General features: G+C 44.3%; 1 protein-coding gene across 1 annotated transcript in view; it reads left to right on the top strand.

The window, feature by feature from the left end:
• Positions 1-700: 700 nt before the first annotated feature.
• Positions 701-5627, top strand: part of LOC106613327 (rho guanine nucleotide exchange factor TIAM1) — a 140463-nt gene continuing 135536 nt past the window's right edge. Inside the window, exon 1 of the mRNA XM_082955557.1 lies at positions 701-925. The gene's annotated coding sequence lies outside the window, so the exon portion shown is untranslated. The remainder of the gene's footprint in view (positions 926-5627) is intronic.

Raw genomic sequence — 5627 nt, forward strand, 5'->3', positions numbered from 1 at the left:
AGAGAAGGGGGAGGGATCAGAGAAGGGGGAGGGATCAGAGAAGGGGGAGGGATCAGAGAAGGGGGAGGGATCAGAGGAGGGGGAGGGATCAGAGAAGGGGGGAGGGATCAGAGGAGGGGGGGAGGGATCAGAGGAGGGGGGGAGGGATCAGAGAAGGGGGGAGGGATCAGAGAAGGGGGAGGGATCAGAGGAGGGAGGGATCAGATAAGGAAGGAAGGAGGGAGGGGGAGGGATAAGGGGAGGGGGGAGGGATCAGAGAAGGAGGGATGAGGGATCGGGAAAGAGTGAGGGGAGGTAAGGGAGGGCGGGATCAGGGATGGAGGGAGGGAGGGATCAGGGAAGGAGGGAGGGAGGGATCAGGGAAGGAGGGAGGGAGGGATCAGGGAAGGAGTGAGGGGAGGTAAGGGAGGGCGGGATCAGGGAAGGAGGAGGGCGGGATCAGATCAGAGAGAGGGATCAGAGAACGAGGGGGGGAGGGATCAGGGAAGGAGGGCGGGATCAGGGAAGGAGGGAGGGATCAGGGAAGGAGGGAGGGATCAGGGAAGGAGGGATCAGAGAATGAGGGAGGGAGGGATCAAAGAACCAGCGAAGGAGAGAGGGATGTGAGAGTGAGTGAGGAGAGAGTTTTACAAACAGCCACACCCCCTTCCTCTCTCCCTGCTGTATTCTACCCCCCAGTTCCTCAAATCAGCCTGGCAGGCAACGCACACACACACACACGCGGCACACAGCAGCAGCAGCCAGTCAGTCACACTATACCGCCTCAGTCTTCCCTCGGCACAGTTGAGAGGAGTGTCAGGATTCTGGAGCCGCCAGAATGGAGCGTGTAATGTCTCCAGTGATGTGGTGATTTTCTCTGAATCTGAGCAGTCGGTCTGAGGATAGTTAGGAAGCACACTGGCTCTGTCTGCGTTGTTGCAGCAAGGTAAGGATAACTAATTTCCATTTGCTGTGTGTGTGTGTGTGTGTGTGTGTGTGTGTGTGTGTGTGTGTGTGTGTGTGTGTGTGTGTGTCTAAAATGTTTTAGTGTAGCATGCAGTGTCTGTGTGTGTTCCTGAGATAGCTGCAGAGGCAAATGGCTCCTTGGTTTTAAATCCTTTTCCCTCTTAAAGGAGGTGTGAAGAAACCAAACCTCGTCTCTCACAACTAAGCAAGCAAAACGATGTCCACTTTTTGCTATAGTTGAAGTCGGAAGTTTACATACACTTAGGTTAGAGTCATTAAAACCCGTTTTTCAACCACTCCACAAATTTCTTGTTAACAAACTATAGTTTTGGCAAGTCGGTGAGGACATCTACATCAATTTTTCCAACAATTGTTTACAGACAGATTATTTCACTTATAATTCACTGTACCACAATTCCAGTGGGTCAGAAGTTTACATACACTAAGTTGACTGTGCCTTTTAAACAGCTTGGAAAATTCCAGAAAATGATGTCATGGCTTTAGAAGCTTCTGATAGGCTAATTGACATCATTTGAGTCAATTGGAGGTGTACCTGTGGATGTATTTCAAGGCCTAACTTCAAACTCAGTGCCTCTTTGATTGACATTTGGGGAAATCAAAAGAAATCAGCCAAGACCTCAGAAAATAAATTGTAGACCTCCACAAGTCTGGTTCATCCTTGGGAGCAATTTCCAAATGCCTGAAGGTACCAGGTTCATCTGTACAAACAATAGTATGCACGTTTAAACACCATGGGACCACGGAGCCATCATACCGCTCAGGAAGGAGACGCATTCTGTCTCCTGGAGATGAACGTACTTTGGTGCGAAAAGTGCAACTCAATCCCAGAAGAACAGCAAAGGACCTTGTGAAGATGCTGGAGGAAACGGGTACAAAAGTATCTATATCCACAGTAAAGCGAGTCCTATATCGACATAACCTGAAAGGCCACTCAGCAAGGAAGAAGCCACTGCTCCAAAACCGCCATAAAAAAGCCAGACTACGGTTTGCAACTGCACATGGGGACAAAGATTGTGCTTTTTGGAGAAATGTCCTCTGGTCTGATGAAACAAAAATAGAACAGTTTGGCCATAATGACCATCGTTATGTTTGGAGGAAAAAGGGGGAGGCTTGCAAGCCGAAGAACACCATCCCAACCGTGAAGCATGGGGGTGGCAGCATCATGTTGTGGGGGTGCTTTGCTGCAGGAGGGACTGGTGCACTCCACAAAATAGATGGCATCGTGAGGAAGGGAAATTTATGTGGATATATTGAAGCAGCATCTCAAGACATCAATCAGGAAGTTAAAGCTTGGTCGCAAATGGGTCTTCCAAATGGACAATGACCCCAAGCATACTTCCACAGTTGTGGAAAAATGGCTTAAGGACAACAAAGTCAAGGTATTGGAGTGGCCATCACAAAGCCCTGACCTCAATCCCATAGAAAATCTATGGGCATAACTGAAACCGCGTGTGCGAGCAAGGAGACCTACAAACCTGACTCAGTTACACCAGCTCTGTGAGGAGGAATGGGCCAAAATTCACGCAACTTATTGTGGGAAGCTTGTGGAAGGCTACCTGAAACGTTTGACCCAAGACAAACAATTGAAAGGCAATGCTACCAAATACTAATTGAGTGTTTGTAAACTTGTGACCCACTGGGAATGTGATGAAAGAAATAAAAGCTGAAATAAATCATTCTCTCTACTATTATTCTGACATTTCACATTCTTAAAATAAAGTGGTGATCCTAACTGACCTAAGACAGGGAATTTTTTTCCCAGGATTAAATGTCAGGAATTGTGAAAAACTGAGTTGAAATGTATTTGGCTAAGGTGTATGTAAACTTCTGACTTCAACTGTACATCCTTACTAGTCTCCAGTGACTTCAACTGTATGTTGCCATTCATATTTTTTCACAATACTGTACAATTAATTTGGTTGTGATAGTAGCTATATGTAAAAGTTAGCATGAGGGACTGACTAGTCTGATGGTTCCTCCGTCCTCAGTTTCTGGACTTGTCTCTGTGATTTTCCGCTGTTTGTTGCTACTTGGCTATCTGCCAAACTTTTTACTTTTTAATACATTTTCTAACGTCTTAGATTTTTCCTCGCTCTACTTTTTTCATTCAACTTTTTTTTTTTTTACCCCGGACGTTTTATCTGGACATGGTGGACCTGTACATAGCCCATCTGTAAATAGCCCATCCAACTACCTCATCCCCATATTGTTATTTATTATTCTTTTTTTGCTCCTTTGCACCCCAGTATTTCTACTTGCACATTCATCTTCTGCACATCTATCACTCCAGTGTTTAATTGCTAAATTGTAATTATTTTGCCACTGTGGCCTATTTATTGCCTTACCTCCCTTATCTTACCTCATTTGCACACACTGTATATAGACTTTTTTTTCTCTTGTGTTATTGACTGTATGTTTTGTTTATTCCATGTGTAATTCTGTGTTGTTGTTTGTGTCGAACTGCTTTGCTTTATCTTGGCCAGGTCGCAGTTGTAAATGAGAACTTGTCCTCAAAATTAGCCTACCTGGTTAAATAAAGGACTTGTTCTCAACTGGCCTACCTGGTTAAATAAAGGACTTGTTCTCAAAACTAGCCTACCTGGTTAAATAAAGGTGAAATAAATAAGTGTCCTGGGAAAATGGGGCCGAAGGACTGTAGGTTTGTTGAATCTCAATCTATTTAAACCCAGGTTGCTTCTGTGTCTTTTTGTGCTAAAGGAAGCCCAGATCAGGGTGAGAATGGGTCATCTGCTGCCTGTCATAGTTATGGAAATGTAGCCTAGCAACAGTCATCCTAGAACTTAGCAGGACACGAGGTCAAGGGGTAGTAGGGCTCTGGTTTCAACTCTCAGAGCTGACCAGGACTAGGACTAGCTGAGAAGAGAGGATTTGGGTGGATGATTTTTAGCTACTCTGATATTCAGTGATGAGAGTAAAAAATAAAAATAAAAGTTTTATCTGGTAGTCTTGGCTCTAAAGGTAGTGTGGGTGGGTGATGGGTGATTATGGCCTAAAAATCATATCTCTATTATTTTTTAAAAATATATATATACAAACACACACACACACACGTTTTGTGTGTAGGTCAATAACACTGTATGGTAAATTCTTCCTGGACTAAATATAGGCCTTCCACAACCTGGTTGTTTGCAATAATCACTGATCTGGCTTTCAAGTCTATGAAAATACTATTTTTGTTACAAATTTAACCAGAACCATGTACAAGGCACATCCACGAATAAATGACCAACTTCTTGTAGCAGGAATTATACAAAATAAAAACATAGGGTCTCATAAACAATCTCTAAAGCACAAGTCCATGTGTTAGTGAGTAGCCAACTAATCTTTTATATTTAAAGTCTAGCCAACTTATCTTTATATTTAGTCTAGCCAACTTGGATCTGTCACAGTGACCCTGTGACAACAATTGTGGACCCCTTGTGGACCCCCTAAATGTGGAGTATGAAATAATTTTTACCTAACACATTTTTGCTATTGTTCTTTTTTTACATCCGTTATTAGACAGTGGCAACGATGATGATTATGAACATGGTCTTTTACCTGCTAACGGCAGTGAAGAAAACGATATGACAACAATAACGTCTAATGTAACTGGCCCCTCTAACAGTACAACTGGCCCCAACTTGGCCCCCTCCCCCAGATGAAATGGCCTAGAACCACCACTGGTTGTTCACATGTCGTTCATCATAAAAGGGGCTTATTGGAGCTGGAGTGCTGTGTGCTTTAAACAATGTACATTTTGTTGATTGCGAGGCATAAAATGATGATTATATATTCATATTCATGCATATAGAAATGTTATTTTTTTTTCTCCCATCATTCTTCATCATTGATCGTTGATAATACAGTTTCTTTTTTTGTAGAGTTTAGTCACATCATTTCTGAAATTTGCAGTAAGTCAAATGTCCAGCCAGACTTATTAGTGAGTGACTAGGACTGTGTGTGTGAGTGACTAGGACTGTGTGTGTGAGTGACTAGGACTGTGTGTGTGAGTGACTAGGACTGTGTGTGTGAGTGACTAGGACTGTGTGTGTGAGTGACTAGGACTGTGTGTGTGAGTGACTAGGACTGTGTGTGTGAGTGAGTGACTAGGACTGTGTGTGTGAGTGAGTGACTAGGACTGTGTGTGTGAGTGAGTGACTAGGACTGTGTGTGTGAGTGAGTGACTAGGACTGTGTGTGTGAGTGACTAGGACTGTGTGTGTCAGTGACTAGGACTGTGTGTGTGAGTGACTAGGACTGTGTGTGTGAGTGACTAGGACTGTGTGTGTGAGTGACTAGGACTGTGTGTGTGAGTGACTAGGACTGTGTGTGTGAGTGACTAGGACTGTGTGTGTGAGTGACTAGGACTGTGTGTGTGAGTGACTAGGACTGTGTGTGTGAGTGACTAGGACTGTGTGTGTGAGTGACTAGGACTGTGTGTGTGAGTGACTAGGACTGTGTGTGTGAGTGACTAGGACTGTGTGTGTGAGTGACTAGGACTGTGTGTGTGAGTGACTAGGACTGTGTGTGTGAGTGACTAGGACTGTGTGTGTGAGTGACTAGGACTGTGTGTGTGAGTGACTAGGACTGTGTGTGTCAGTGACTAGGACTGTGTGTGTGAGTGACTAGGACTGTGTGTGTGAGTGACTAGGACTGTGT

This window comes from Salmo salar, chromosome 09 (assembly GCF_965601325.2).
Source record: "Salmo salar chromosome 09, fSalSal1, whole genome shotgun sequence".
NCBI lineage: Eukaryota > Metazoa > Chordata > Actinopteri > Salmoniformes > Salmonidae > Salmo > Salmo salar.